At 48.6% G+C, this 13,247-nt stretch overlaps 1 protein-coding gene across 4 annotated transcripts in view; it reads right to left on the reverse strand.

Annotated features, from left to right (window-relative positions):
• The window catches only part of Rhbdl2 (rhomboid like 2), a 44,043-nt gene extending 34,071 nt beyond the window's left edge, over nucleotides 1–9,972 (reverse strand). The window contains exon 1 of one of the 4 annotated variants that reach the window (XM_050161440.1): nucleotides 9,698–9,972. The gene's annotated coding sequence lies outside the window, so the exon portion shown is untranslated. The remainder of the gene's footprint in view (nucleotides 1–9,697) is intronic. The other 3 variants (XM_050161441.1, XM_050161438.1, XM_050161439.1) reach the window with 3 other exon arrangements.
• Between the last annotated feature and the right edge of the window lie 3,275 nt (nucleotides 9,973–13,247).

Consider the following 13,247-nt stretch of genomic DNA (forward strand, 5'->3'; position numbering starts at 1 on the left):
AGCACTGGGGGGGCAGAGGCAGGTGGATCTCTGTGAGTTCGAGACCAGCCTGGTCTACAGAGCTAGTTCCAGGACAGGCTCCAAAGCCACAGAGAAACCCTGTCTCGAAAAACCAAAAAAAAAAAAATAATAATAATAATTAATTAATTAATTAAGAACAAAGGTGTCCACTGCTATAGAGGATATAGGACTCCATCCTGGACTTTGTATTATCTTTGACACATCATCTTTATTGATCATAACTGAGCTTCAAAACTTCCCCATGTACACTGAGAAAGAAAGTCCAGAATAATTCCCGGGAAGCTGATACAGTATTTAAGAAATTTGACCAAGCTAGCATTCCAGAGCACAGACTAAAGAAACCCTGACACCATGTCAGTACTTGAAGAAGTAAAAATCATTGCTTTTGTTAAAACTCTGTAGTCCAGCAGTGGTGGCGCACGCCTTTAATCTCAGCACTTGGGAGGCAGAGGCAGGCTGAATCTCTGAGTTCAAGGCCAGCCTGGTCTACAGAGCTAGTTCTAGGACAGCCAAGACTACACAGAGAAACCCTGTCTCAAAAAGAATGGAAAGAAGGAAGGGAGGGAGGGAGGGAGGGAGGAAGAAAATCTGTAAGCGTTCTTACAAAATATTTTCCCTTCTGTGTATGTATGTGTGTTAGAATATGTCTTGGTTGGCCTGCACATGTGCTCTTGTGGGGAAAGCAGAGGTCAACCTCAGGTGTCTTTCCCCAAGAGCTATTCACCTTGATTTGATATTTTGAGTTAGGATCTCCTCACACTGGAACCTAGGAGGCTTGACTATAGATTAGGTTGACTGGCCAGCTAGCCCCAGGGATTCTCCTGTTTACCTTTTCAAGGACTAGGATTTCTCCCCAGCCCCTTCCTCCACCTTTTTTTTTTTTTTTTTAAAGACAGGATTCCAGGTAGCCCAGGTTCACTCCTGCGTAGTCAAGGATGCCTTTGAACTCAAATTCTGATCCTCCTCCCTCCCCCTCCTGATGCTGGGACCACAGGCTTGCACCACCACACCCACCACCACACCTATTGAAATGACTTTCACTTCTTTCACTTATTTAAGTATCTGTTTGTCTTTAGTTTGGTGTTTTGAGACTGGGTCTCTCTACTTAGCCTTGCCTGGCCTGGAACCATGTAAACCTGGCTAGCCACAAACTCAACAGAGATCCTCCTGCCTTTGCCTTAAGAGTGCTGGGCACCCATTTGTGAAATGTCTTTTAAATAAGGGCCCATCGCAATAAACATACGTCCCAGCGTGCACAGGACTACGGATTCCTCAGGCTGTGTCTGTCAGTGCTAAAACTGGAGCCATTGTGGACAAACCTAGAATGCGCCAGGTGGTGGTGGTGCACGCCTTTAATCCCAGCACTCAGGAGGCAGAGGCAGGCAGATCTCTGTGAGTTCGAGACCAGCCTGGTCTACAAGAGCTAGTTCCAGGACAGGCTCCAAAACCACAGAGAAACCCAGTCTTGAAAAACAAAAACAAACAAACAAACAAAAAAACCTAGAATGCCTGTCCGCCCTTCCCTGGAATATCTTTCTCAGACTAATTGAGGGAGGGGAAGTGTTGACGGGTTGTCCTATGCCTAGGGCCATGGCTCCTAATCCTACCTTCACTCAGAATTATCTAAGGTCTTCTTCGTCTGGGTTCACCTCTGCTCAGTGGAAATCTTTGGAGACAGGATCACATGGGATTTATTTTTTTTTTACAGTCCCACAATGTAGCCCCAGCTAGCCTAGAATGGAATGCCTCTTTATGTAGACAAGGCTAGCTCCAAGTGCTGGGATTAAAGCTGATCACCCCATACAGTTTATTTTTATTAACTGTGTGGTTAGGGGCAGATATGTGCACAGGAGTGTAGGCTCCTAGGCGGCCAGATGCACGGAATCCCCTGGAGGTAGAATTGCCAGAGGTTGTGAGGTTCCTGGTGCAGGGTCTGGGAACTGAATTCATTTGGTGTGTAGCTCTGCTTCTGGCTAACTGTTCTTATGACCTGAACTATGTCATAAGAACAGGACATGGAATTTTGTGCTTAGAAGCTCACCCCGAGAGAGACTTAGTGCTACACTGGAATCCTGAATACCCAGTGTAGTCGTCAGCCAACTAATAAAGACCCCCTGTCCAAGCAGTCTTCTCCCCACAGCAAAACCAGGGGGTGGGAGGAGAGATAGAGCCTTGGCAGCAGCTCCTGCCTAGAGGTTTGTTTTCAAGGCTGAGAAAGTAGCTCAAAGTGTGAAGTGCTCCCTGGCTGAATCAGGCACAGGCATGATGGTACACACCTGTGAACCCAGCACTCAGGGGCTCAGGAGGCAGCAGCAAGCAGACTTCTGTAGGCCTGGTAGAGACAGGCAGACAGACAGGGACACAGAGACAGAGAGACAGACAGACAAAGAGGAGGGGGAGAGGAGAAGGAAAGGGGAGAGAGAGGGGAAAACACAGAGGGGGGATGGGGAGATGGAAACAGAATGAGAGAAGAGGAGAGGGGGAGAGAGAGAAGGGGAAGAGATGGAAAGCCGGCATATATTTTTAACCACTCTCCCTGTGTATTCTTATGTACACCATTCTCCAGTGACCACCAAAGCGCACGTTAAGTGTGTGCTTGTGTGCTTTAGCCAGCAGTCCCTATATGCCTGGTAAGTGTTAGGCTCTAGAAAGGCATAGAAGAAAGAAAAGAAAGCAAAACAAACAAGAAAAATGCTCTACTCCTCTACTAATCAGAGGGAAATAAAAAGTCCTAAGAATTGCTGCAACCAGCAGTGTACTGTGGCATAGACGAAAAGTGGGCCAGCACCAGCAGTGGGACCACTGTTCAGTCTCCAGAGCCCATTGCAGCAGACTGAAGGTGAGCACCCTGGTTGCCATTCCTCCCACTAAAAGATGGAACTGGTTTCCTCTCTTCTTAAGTCATGGGGCCAACCCTGTGAACGGTTTTCACCAATACCACGTGGCAGAAGCAGCACTGGGGACTGTCCAAGGCCAGGCTTTGAGAGATATGTGTTTTGACAACTCTTAGGCCAGCCACCAGGCTCTGCAGAAGCCCACATTCCCAGCACGGAGGCTAAGGCCGTGTAGAAGAGCAATAAGACACCAGACCAATAATGACACCTTCTCGGACTTCTTGGACAACTGGATGTCACCAGTTGACAGCAAAGGGAATAGAAAAAGTGTTCATCAACCTCCCCAGATTCCTGACCCACTGAGTCAGGACAAAATAAAACAGTGGCTGTGTTCAGACACTTATTCAGAGTTACTTGAGAAAGCATTAGCTAGCAACGTACAGAGCTAGATGCCAAGAGGCCACCTCACTGTGTCTTCCCACTTGCAGTGGTCATCTCTGTCCCCTTCTATACAGTAGATTACAGATGACTCAGCTAACGCAGACTCCAGAATTAGCCTCCGTCTCCATCCCTATTTCCGCCTGCTTTTTTAAACGAACCACACTCTCGAGTGTATTGACTTGCTCAAAAGCCATGGCAAAGCTGGAGTGTAACTCCCCTGGTAGAGCACTTGTTCTGCTAGGCACAAGGCCCTCAGTTCCATCTCCAGCACCCCAAAGAAGAAGAGGGAACAAAACCAAAGCTGTTTCTGTTGTCTTCAGGATAAATAGAGTAGGTTTAATAGACCTAGCTCCTGCCTTTTTACAGAATCCAGTGTCCATCCCTCTCTCCCAACAATGTGTTGCAGCCATGGGGACCTCTTTCTGCCTCTGAAACTCATCAGACACTCTCCTGCCTCAGAGTCATTGCACTTTCTGTTCCTTCTAACCAGCACCCCAACCCCAACACAGCAACGCCCCCTATGGGGCTGGCACCTCCCTAGGAAGTCTCCTCTGCCTACGCCTTCCTCCATGCCAATACTCTAGCACATTTTCCTGCTTCCTAGCTCTACACGCTTACCATGCCTAAAAATATCTAGCGTATTTACTGTCTGTCTACTAGGTATAGGAAGGTCAGGACTGTTCCTTTTCCATTCCATCTACGCCCCAGCGTCTTACCCTAGTGAAAAACCCTCAGTGAGCCCTGAATGGACCACAGAGTAACTGAAGAAGGAAAGAGGAGAGGAAATAGAGTGAGGAAACCCTGGTCCTGCTCCAGAGCATCCCCTGCGTGCCTGTGGAAAAGTCATCTCCCCTAACACAATCCAGAAGTCCATCCTCACCGAGCAAAGCCTGTGGATGCGTCCGCCCATCGTTTTGCTCCTGAACCCCATAGGAACTTTGAAATGCCGTGGTCCTTTCTCGTACTTCTCCTGGAAAGGTTTTAGAGATCAACCCCAGGACCTCAGGGGTGCTAAAGAAGCACTTTACCACGGAGCTGGATCCCTGACTCTTTTCACGTTTTTGAGGCAGAGTCTCATGAAGTTGCCCAGGCTGGCCACGAAAGCTTCAGTCTCCTAAGAAGCTGAGATCTTAACTCTGTGCCATCAGACTTCATTTTTGTTTTGTGGTTTTGAGAAAAGGTACCTTGCCACCCAAGGTCTTCTGTGGCTTTGTAGCCAAGGTTGGCCTTGAACTCCTGATCTTCCCGTCCCTACCTCCCAAGTAGGCTCCTCCCAGTTGTAATTTTACAATATATAAATAAAGCCCAACAGACCTTAGAATTAACAGACTGATAAGCTAACTAAGAACACAAATTCCAAAGGTCCTGAATACAAACTTTGATTTGAGCAATGACCTGAATCTTTTTCTTTCTTTTTTTTTTTTTTTTAAGTTGTGGGGATGGAACCCAGGGCTTTTCGAACGGTAGGCAAGCGCTGTATCACTGAGCTATACCCGCAGCCTGTATTAAACCTCTTGGTGGCCCAGGAACTTCATCTGTAAAAGGATGGTGTGAGGGTTAATACCGTGAACTTGAATCACCAAGATAAACCTCTGGGCCTGCCTGTGAGAGACTCTCTTGTTTAGTTCCTTGAGGTAGGAAATCCCACCCTAACTTTGTGGCACCATTCCTTTGGCTGGGGTCCCAGACTGGATAACAAAAGAAAAAGTGCAGCTTATATAGGCCAGGCTGGCTTCAACCTCCTTATGATGACCTTGAACTTCCAATCCTCCTGTGTCTACCCTCCCCCCCTCCAAATGCTGGGATTACACCTGCACCGCCGTGCCAAGTTTCTGCCGTGCTGGGGATTGAACTCAGGCTTTCATGTCTATGATATGTCTACTAAGCCAGCACCCTGCCAATACACCTCCATGCTCTCAGCTCTGCTTCGTCGGTTCTTGTTGTCTTTCCAAAGACGGGTCACTGCGCTGTCTGTCCTCAGTCTTTCTGTGGCTCAATGGTCAGAAGGCTAATTGGAAAGCTGGGTGTGTTAGGGCACTTCCGTGATCTCAGTGCTCCAGAACCTGAGGCAGGAAGTGTTAGAATTCAAGGCCAGCCTTGTCTCATAAAACCAGCCAGTTGTGGTATCACACACTGGTAGGATGTGCTGGAGAGGAAGAGGCAGGAGAATCATAATTTTGAGGCTAGCCTGAGCGACACATTGAGGCTGGAGAGATGGCCCAGCCGTTAAGGGTACATACTGTTCTTCCAAAGGATCCACATGGTGGCTCAGAACCATCTGTAACTCCAGGTTCAGGGGTCCAACACCTCCTTCTGACCTCCATGGGCAGCATGCATACACATGGTGCACATACATACATGCAGGCAAAACAAATCATAAGAAAGAAAGAAAGAAAGAAAGAAAGAAAGAAAGAAAGAAAGAAAGAAAGAAAAGAAAAAGAAACCAGAAAAGTTTATAAAGATAACCAGAGATTGTTTTGTTCCTGAGAAAGAAAAAAGATTTGGTGACTAGAGGGGAGGGACTATGCCTTACTATAGATTCAATAGTAGTGATTTTACTCAAATCGACTCATCAAAACTAATTATGAGCCAGATACACAACTAGGAACAGCAAGTGACAGAGACATTGTGGCTACTCATTGATGAGACTCTGGCTAGCCAGGGAGCCCCAGGATCCTCCTGTCTCCACCCCCTAGAGCTGTGAGTTGGGATTGGGATGACGCGGTACCACACACAGCTTTGACAAGAGTCTGAAAGATCAATCTTAGGTCCTCCTACTTAAGCAACCTGCACTTTACCTACTGACCGTCCCTCCAGCCTCTCACCTCACGTACCCGAGGCTATGGCCTCAAACAGTTTGTAACTGAGGCTATGGCCTTGGATTTGTCCTCCGTACCCACCTCCTGAGTGTTAGGATTATTGGCATCCATCTCTGCTCGTGGTTTACACAACACTAGGAATAGAGCCCAAGGCCTTGTGCACGCTAAGCAAGCACTCTACCAACTGAAGTATATCTCCAGCCAACCTCAGTTGTTGCTTTCCCCACCACCACACCCTGTACTGTGGCCATACTGAGCCTGAGCAGGTTGGGTTCCCGCTCTCTGATAGGTCTCCTCCTGAGCTCTGCCCTCTGTTGGAACATCTTCCCTCCCTGCAGTCCCAATTTGAGTCCCTTTCCACCTCCTCGACAAAGCCTTGCCACACACACACGCGCACACACACACACACACACACACACACACACACACACACACATATATATATATATCTAGCATTGTAGAGGCGTGAGGTCTACACCACAGCTGGGAACGCAGCAGACACGGCAGAAGTGAGTGCCCCTGGAAGGCCCCTCACTAACCTCTGCTCGTGTCTGGGATGGTTTCTATGGGCAACCTGAGTGTAAGGCTTCCGTTTTAGCCACTGTGAATCCTATCACACACCATCCATGGAATGCATCGCTAGCTATCCGTCAGCTTCATTCGTTCACAAAGGACTCACCGAGCATTCTTACAGCAAGAACATGGAAGGCGCCCTGCCTGTGTGACTGATAGAGACACCATCCCTGCCCCTTGGGTTGCCTAGGTTGCTTTGGCTTTGTTCACTTAAGACAAGGTCTTGCTGTGTAGCCCTAGCTGGCCTGGTACTTGCTATGTAGCCCAAGGTGGCCTCAGACTCGCCCAAAAACACACGTGGCCACCGCCCAGTGTAGGGACTACAGGCATAAATCATCATGCCAAGGTAATTACTGCCCTTTTGGAACCCTTAGGTATCTCGGGACAGATAAAGCACATGAATGAATGAGTGAATGAATGAACCAACCAACTAACTACAGGAGTGTCTCCTCCCACCTGGATAAAACAGCCCTGAACAAGAGAAATGAAAAAGGCTGGTGTTTCTGTAGTTAGGGAACGAGGACACCCCACACACACACACACACACACCCTGCTTCCTGCCCTTTATACAGAGACTTTGAAAGACAACAAGGAGTTGAGCAGACAGCTTGGAGTCTGATCTCCAAATCTGAATTCTAGATCCATTACTCATTAGCCATGTGGTCTTAGGTAAACCCTCAGGGGATGAGAGTAATATAGCACGGTTATGATCTAATGTGATAATGTCTTTTTGTTTGGTTGGTTTGGTATTTGAGGCAAGGTCTCTGTGTAGCCCAGGCTGGCTTTGAACTCAGCTTCCTGAGTGTTGAGATGGTAGAGGTGCAGAAGCCCAAGATAAAGCGCTTCAGTGGTTGAGTGCTCAGGCTCAGCTGGGGCTGAGGGACTATAGACAAATACCACCTGTTGGGGAAGGTGTGTCACTTTCTTTAGTGGTCTGCCACAGACAATCTGTCTCTTTGACACTAAATAACCTCCACTCCCACTCCACAAATTAGCTCTAATTAAACTCAGTGGCCACACACTTGAAGTAGAAAGGAGATTTATTGAGGGTACCAGTGGGGGAGAGGGGGATGAAGGAGGGGAATAGGATGAAGGGGATGGGGATGAGGGAGGGGAATAGGATGAGGGGGATGGGGGTGAGGGAGGGGAATGGTGAGAGTACCAGTGGGGGAGAGGGGGATGAGGGAGAGGAATGAGGACGAGGGGGATGGGGATGAGGGAGGGGAATGGTGAGGATACCAGTGGGGAGAGGGGGATGAGGGAGGGGAATGGGGATGAGGGAGGGGGATGGGGATGAGGGAGGGGAATGGTGAGGATACCAGTGGGGAGAGGGGGATGAGGGAGGAGAATGGGGATGAGGGGGGGGAATGGGGATGTGAAAATGACTACAGTTCATTTTATGAATGTACAAAATTATCAAATAATCATTAATGGGGAGGACATGTGAGGAAGGCAGAGGCTGGAGGGTCTCTGAGAGTTCAAGGCCAGTCTAGTCTACCTTGTGAGTTCCAGGCCAGGCAAGACTACATAATGAGACCTGTCTCGAAAAAAAAAGTAATAAAATAGACTTTAAAAAAAAAATGCAAGCCGGGCGGTGGTGGCGCACGCCTGTAATCCCAGCACTCGGGAGGCAGAGGCAGGCGGATCTCTGTGAGTTCGAGGCCAGCCTGGTCTACAAAGGGAGTCCCAGGACAGGCTCCAAAGCTACAGAGAAACCCTGTCTCGAAAAACCAAAAAAAAAAAGAAAAAGAAAAGAAAAAAATGCAAGGGAACAATGTTTTGGGGAACAATGATTTTTGCAGGTAGGAACACAGCATAAGAGTCAGGCCCTAGCTATGGCCCAGTGTTTAGACCTTCACCCAGAAGTTGGTCTCCCTGCGCCCTCACACCTTCTGGCCTCCAACCCCCTAGAGCACCACCTCCACTGCTCAGTTCAGTTTACAGGCCACCTGAGTTCTGTTGAGGCCAGGGTTTGTCTTCTAAATCTTTACAAGCCTGCAGCCAGTTAGGGAGGGAGTGGCTGAAAGAGGGACAAAGAAAGAGAAAGTGTAGCTGTTTATCCAGGCCCCACTGTGTGCCAGTCACCCGGCCTGTCCTCGATTCAGCTAGTTCCTTATCATCTTTCAAAGCAAACAAACAAAACGAAAACCCTGCCAGGAAGCCGAGGCCCAGGAAGTAAACAGAAGATGTGGGGTAGGAATCCAGGCCTCTCTGGTTCTCCAGCACAATTTCCCACCACGCCTGCCTACCAGCTTGAAGATGCGTGGGGATAAATTTCAGTTTTCCTGTTCAACAGGAGGAGAAATGGGATGTTCCTCTCTCCAGACAAGTGAAGTGCACACTCAACTAATGAGTAAACAAATGAACAGAAGTAAATTATTTGAGTGAGTGAAATCCCTCGGGTGCCTTGTCAGGAAGGAGGAAGCGGTCCAGGGGAGCGCCTTGCTGGAAGGGGTGAGACTGTCTTGCCCGGCAAGCCCTTGGGGCAGAGACGGGGGTGGGGGGGGGTGGGGAAGCACGGGGTAGAATCCCTGCTCAGGTGAAGACAGAGACAATACCTGCGTGTGGTTGCAGGTGGAGCTAAGCAGTAGGACACTTATTTGGCATGATATGGTACACACACACACCACAGACACACACACACACACACACACCAGCATGCCTCCCGCCAAAAATAAAAATAAACCCTGGGGGTCCGAGAATGCGGCTACAGAGAAAGTAAAGGATCGACAGGGTTTGAAAAGTCAGTGAGGGAATGGATTGAACTCCCCGGTCGCCTCCCCAATCATTTCCCAAGCGTTCCAAAGTGCTGTCAACTTTGAGAAGGAAAAGTTTCAGAGCGCTAAGCGGCCACTCTAGGTTCTTCCCGAAGGTAGATTCTGGAAGCAGCACCTTTCCATCCCCTCATCGGTTGGCAACCAGCTTTAATGCTCTGCCTGGAATTCCTGCCACTCGCCTCCAGTTTCAGTACTTGGCCTCCCAGCGCCAGCCCCAACCCCTGCACCTTACCTGGGGAGGCCGAGGCACAGCCGTCCCACCCTGCAGTCCGATCTTGCTCTTCAAGCAGCAAACAGAGCAGCCTGCTGGCCCGAGCTGCAGCCTACCAGGCTCTGCACCCGCCTTCCCTGAACTAAAATCGTCCAGACAGGTTCCTAAGGGGGAGGGTGCCAAAGGAAATTCCCTCTCCGCCTAGTGGCCTGGCCTAGGCTGGGCCAACCCTGCTAGGGAGTCTATCCTGGGCTGGCCCTGGATGAATGAGTTCGGGCCTCCTCCTACTTGGGTTTGTGCCAGGGAGCCAGTGACAGCCGCCCTGTTCTTTCTCCTGGGCGCTGCTAGCCATGCCTCCTCCAGGTCCTGCCTTCCTTTCTGTGACTTGAGCGGCCTTCTGCTCTCTGCGCTCCGGGAAAGGCCTGCGCTGCAAGGCCTCAGTTACACTGCTTGGATTGTCCTGGAATCACACTCCGGTGTGACCCAAGCCTGGTATTCCACAAAAGGCTCTGGACAGTTTGGTCACAAGGCTCCTAGATTCTGCCCACAGACTGGATGTGCCTTGGCTCTGGCACAAGAGGCTTGCCAATCTCTGATTATCCAATCAAAGTATCTGGAGGATGGCTGGCCTTGTGCCCGGTCCTGCGAGTGGGGAAGTAGGTTAACCTGGTGCCTGCCCCACCAACTGTGCTAGCAAGACAAAACGGAGTACTCCGCTGAAGATTTGCCCAGGATTCAGGCATCGTGATCAAGGAGGACTTCCCTATGTGGAAGAGTTCTAGAAAAAGCTCTCAGAGATGAGACAAGCCACTGAAGTTCAGAATTGTGAGCAAGCAGTGTCAGGTCAGGAAGGGCCTTGCTGGGATGTATTCAGACTTTACACTAACACAGACTCAGAGAGGCTGGAAACGTGGCATCAGATTCAGATGGAATGTATTTTCTGTGCTGGCGATGGAACCTAGGGCCTCACACAGGCCAGGCAACTGCTCTACCACTGAGTTATACCCTCACCTTAAGGTGAAGTTTTAGTTTTTAGTTTAACACAATAACTAATTTTATGTGTATAATGTGTGCCTGCTTACTTGTATGTAGGTGTGTGTGTGTGTGTGTGTGTGTGTGTGTAAAGAGAGAGAGAGAGAGAGAGAGAGAGAGAGAGAGAGAGAGAGAGAGATCTGCAGATGCCAGAGGATATTGGATTCCCTGGATAATGATTTCCTTCCTAATCCAGAGCACTGATCAGGCGTGTAGGAAAGAAGGGACAGGATCCGAGGTGGTAAGCAGAAGGCTGAGTGTGGCAGCGCACCCCTATCATCCTAGCACCTGAGATGTGGTGGGAAGAGGATCACAGATTTAGGGTAAGCCTTGACTACATGATAAGACTTTGTCTCCGGAAAAAAAAAAGAGTTGGCTCTAACTCTCAGAGGTAAAGCAGCTGAGAAGCATGTGGCAGGCCCAGTGTTTAATATGTAGCAATGTAACAAACAAGAAAAGAAGCAGGGGATGGGGGGGGGGGAATTGTTACGATTGTAGCACTGGAGCCAGGGGGTGGTGGCACACGCCTTTAATCCCAGCACTCGGGGAGGCAGAGACACGCGGATCTCTGTGAGTTCGAGGCCAGCCTGGTCTACAAGAGCTAGTTCCAGGACAGGCTCCAAAGCCACAGAGAAACCCTGTCTCGAAAAACTAAACAAAACAAAACAAAACAAAACAAAACAAAAAAAAAGATTGTAGCACTGGGGGCTGGAAAGCTGGCTCAGCGGTTGAGTGAGCACCGGCTAATCTTCAGGAGGACCCAATTCAATTCCCAGCACCCACACGGCAGTTCATAATCATCTGTAACTCCGGTTCCAGGGAATTCAACATGCTATTCTGGCCTTTACAGGTGCCAGGCATGCACAGAGTAAACAGACGTACATGCAGGCAATACATCCATACACGTAAAATAAATGGATGGCTCACAACCACCTCTATGGAATCTGATGTCTTCTTATGGGTTATCTTTCCATGGAGCTACTGCTTCCTGGATCTTTGGACTGGCAATTACCTCTGAGAGTTATATCCAACTCTTTTTTTTTTTTCTGAGACAAAGTCTTAATATGTGGGAATTGAGCTTGGGACCTCTGGAAGAGCAGCCTGTGTTCTTAATCACTGAACCATCTCTCCAGCACCCCCCCCAACCCCATCTCTCCAGTACCCCCTCAACCCCCTGTTTTCAAGACAGGGTTTCTCTGTGTGGTCTTGGCTGTCCTGTAGACCAGGCTGGCCTTGAACTCACAGAGATCCACCTACCTCTGCCTCTGAGTGCTGGGATTAAAGGTCTGCACCCCCACCGCCCAGCTGAGAATGAGCTCTTTTTTTTTTTTTAATAAATTTATTCATTTTGTATACAGTGTTCTGCAGGTCAGAAGAGGGCACTACAGATGGTTGTGAGCCACCATGTGGTTGCTGGGAATTGAACTCAGGACCTCTGGAACAGCAGGCAGTGTCCTTAACTGCTGAGCCATCTCTCCAGACCTGAGAATGAGCTCTTAAAACACAGTGAAAGCTATAGAGAGAGAGAAGAGGAGAATGGAAGGAGACAAGGAAGAGAGGGAGGGAAGGAGAAGAGGAGAGAAGAGAAGAAAAAGCCTTATGAGGCAGGATCTAAGAACAGAAAATTAAGGAAACACGAGGAGGAGGAGGACGCTCACACTCCAGAACATTGTTCAAGTCTCTCATCCTCTGGGAGTTGAAATTTCCAGCACAATTAACATTTGCTGCAAAGGTTACCTATAGAGATAATAATCCTTCTATATAACCATTTCAGCTAAGAATGAACCATGCTTAAAGCTCAAACACGTATGCTATTTTTCCTCTCACTATTATGGCCTTTCCTCCCAGGATAGCCTTTCCCCTTTCCCAGATGTCAACCTGCAATTTGCAAGGAATTTCACAAACAAGTTTTTACAATTAAAGACGTGTCTTAATCGCCTGTGCCAACTTTGTGAGCCATGGTTTGACCTTATCAGGTTGTAATCTTATCCAGGGCATTTCAATAACCATCCCACGATCTCATTCACCAAAAAGAATCGGGGGAAGAAAAATCCCTCAGAATCACTCTGAGCCAAGTAACTTCAGGGGCTGCACACTGTGAACAGCTGGGGAATACCAAGAGCACAGGAATGCACCGGGTCTCAAAGCTGCACCAAGGAGCATGGTGATCTGATTTGCAGAAGTCCTGCAACCAGCCTTTGTTAGGATTCCGTGCTGAACAGGCTACTTCATGATAGAGCACTGGCCATGTGATTTCAGAGAAGCATCTACCCACAGCCAATACACACACAAGAAAGGGAGCCCTTAGAAAGCAAAAGGTGAGTCCTATTTATCTCTCCACACTGGTCAGAACCGGACTTGACATTGAATTGAGATTTTCAAAGGTGTTTGCAAAATAGATTTGGGGAAGGCTAATGCATTCATAGTAAACACTTTAAATTGATACATTTTCATTTAGGATTTGGGCATCAGTTTTTTTTTTATTTTATGGATGTGATGTATAAGAGCATACAAGTTCATACATGTGAACATTGGGTGT

Source organism: Alexandromys fortis, unplaced genomic scaffold, assembly GCF_014885135.2.
Source record: "Alexandromys fortis isolate MF-2015 unplaced genomic scaffold, M_Fortis_MF-2015_v1.1 scaffold_122, whole genome shotgun sequence".
Lineage (NCBI taxonomy): Eukaryota > Metazoa > Chordata > Mammalia > Rodentia > Cricetidae > Alexandromys > Alexandromys fortis.